The 2454-nt window shown below is 40.4% G+C and overlaps 1 protein-coding gene across 1 annotated transcript in view; it reads left to right on the top strand.

Moving 5' to 3' along the window:
- The window catches only part of pdia5 (protein disulfide isomerase family A, member 5), a 127530-nt gene that overhangs the window by 103219 nt on the left and 21857 nt on the right, over positions 1–2454 (top strand). The gene's annotated exons all lie outside the window — the stretch shown is intronic.

Here is a 2454-nt window from a genome sequence, read left to right on the forward strand (position 1 = left end):
ATAAATGTATGAATCATATGGTGAAAAACTGACTTTGAAAAATAAATCTGTTCTTTTTTTCTTACAAAAGTCTAAATAAAACAAAATATTGGTGGTAAATTTTGACTGTATCTTTACAAACGGCACCCCATACATTCCTCCTGACAGTTTTGTCTTCCTAAAAACTGATTTATAAAAGATCTGTAAAGCTAAAAGTGACCCTGAAATGACTGAGACAAACAGTGGCTCTTCTACTCTCTTAAAAGCACTTTTTTGCTAAAATCCTAACATGCTTTAACTTAAATCTGCATGCTCAGACTGAACTTCAACAATCTTTTCACTGCAGAATTGTCAAAAGTAAGACTTGTTTAGAAAACACTGGATGTAGAAATATTTTTATTTAAAAAAAAGTAGAGATCTGATGCTTTTCATCTGGGTTTGCAAACATTGATCCTTATCAAACCCACTTGCAGACATGCAGTCCTGTCACTGGAGTGTGCCCGTTTGTTTTTGATTTGGGCTTCAAAGCCAAACACAGTGCTTCCTCTGTCTGTCAGCTCTTTGGTGTTATGTCTACAAAGAGAAACTCCAGATGTGCATGGGGCCGCAACAWCATCTGCACCTGGCTGTCTGCTCACTGCAGAGCTCCTCCAAACTCTGCCACACATCACATACAGCTGCTTTCTAACCAATTAATGCTTGAAACTGTAAGAAAGTGTTAAAAATTGAAAGCACGAATAATTGCACAGAAAACCAAGTTCTGTTCTGAATTAAATAGGTTTATTCTTCAGTTCAAAAAAAAAAAAAAAACTCCATTTCATACTCAGAGTGTGACCCTGAGCCTAATTATCCCAATGGGTTCTCTCTACTGCTACTGGTCCACTCAAATAGTAATTAGAATACCCTGGTCACACTGTGGGGGTGGTATCATTACCTCTGCCAAGGGCGAGGTAATGTTTTCGGTTGAGTATGTCTGTCTGTCGTTCTGTCTGTGGACAACATTACTCAAAAACTTGTGGACAGATTGTCATGATATTTTTACCACATGTGGGTACTGGTCCAAGGAACACACCTTTAAATTTTGGTGATGTTCCGGATCACGATGCGGATACAGGAATTTTTTTTCCTTTTAACACTCTGAGATCGGCAAAGCTGTGATGCTTTCACAGGGCGTGTGTTTCCAAGTGTCCTGCAGGTGGCACTGTAGCATTGTGTGCCCCTTAAATTGGTAAGATGACCAGGACATAAGCTTGAATGCTAGTAGATAATGCTTTAATAAGTTCAATATTGTAAGATGAATGTAAAATTTCTTTTGTGGAGATGAGGATTGACTTTGAGTGTGCGTACAGTATCGGGAAATGAAATATCGCAAATTTCAGTGTATCGCTATTTTCTTACACCCCTAGTGTGTGTGTGTGTGTGTGTGTGTGTGTATGTGTATGTGTGGAGATGAGGATTGACTTTGAGTGTGCGTACAGTATCGGGAAATGAAATATCGCAAATTTCAGTGTATCGATATTTTCTTACACCCCTAGTGTGTGTGTGTGTGTGTGTTCGTTCCCAGTAAGGCCACTTTAATGGGCAGAGAGACCAGCAGCTGGGAGGAGAAGAAAGTTTTATTCGTGTCGATCTGTTGCCGGCTCTAATCCAAACTTAAGTTTTTATGGGAACTTTTTTAAGTGAAAGTGCCGACTCTGTGGTTTAAAAAGCGCAACATGGTCTAAAACAAACAGACAAACAAACAAAAAGAAAACAAATGTTATGGGAGGTGGTGCTGGTTGGACCCTGATCAGAACCAGACGAGCTGCTTCAGTCTCAGAATAAACTGAATAACAGAAAATTAACCATCAGCCTTCATTCCTGTTTGTCTTCAAAATGTTAAATCACCGCTCGTAGTTTTGTCTGAGAATGTCAGCGTTTTGCACATCTGGTGGAGAATGTTTCCTCTGAATGTCTGTAAAAACGACGAGACAAAAAGAAGAAAGAAACGTGTCTTAATAAAATTAATTCACTGTGAATGGACTTCCTGGTGGTTTTGTTTGGCTCTGAGCTCGACAACAATGAGAAACCGTTTCAGATGTGTCCGAGTGTCGACAGCAGCAGACAGGCCGGCTCTGATGAAAAACAAAAGAAAAAAAAACCCTGCGAGGAACAAAAACACGTTCCTCTGTGATTCCAGTCAACACAAACCTGACAGCTGCCTGCTCGTCTCCTCAGGTGCGCACACACCTGAACAAACGGCAGAAACAGAGAGTGTGACAGGTAGAGCTGTCACCGGGGGGCAACAGCACCGTTACTCAGGTAGACTCCAGCAGGAGAGCGAAGAGACGAGGCAGCAGTTACACAACGAAACAAAAGATTACACACACTCAGTCAACAATCTGAAGGTTAAACAGCAACAGAAGCAACAAAACAACAAGTAACAGGAAACAATTCAACTCACTTCATCTGTAAATATATTTATCAGTCTGTACA

Source organism: Austrofundulus limnaeus, unplaced genomic scaffold (genome assembly GCF_001266775.1).
Source record: "Austrofundulus limnaeus strain Quisiro unplaced genomic scaffold, Austrofundulus_limnaeus-1.0 Scaffold492, whole genome shotgun sequence".
NCBI lineage: Eukaryota > Metazoa > Chordata > Actinopteri > Cyprinodontiformes > Rivulidae > Austrofundulus > Austrofundulus limnaeus.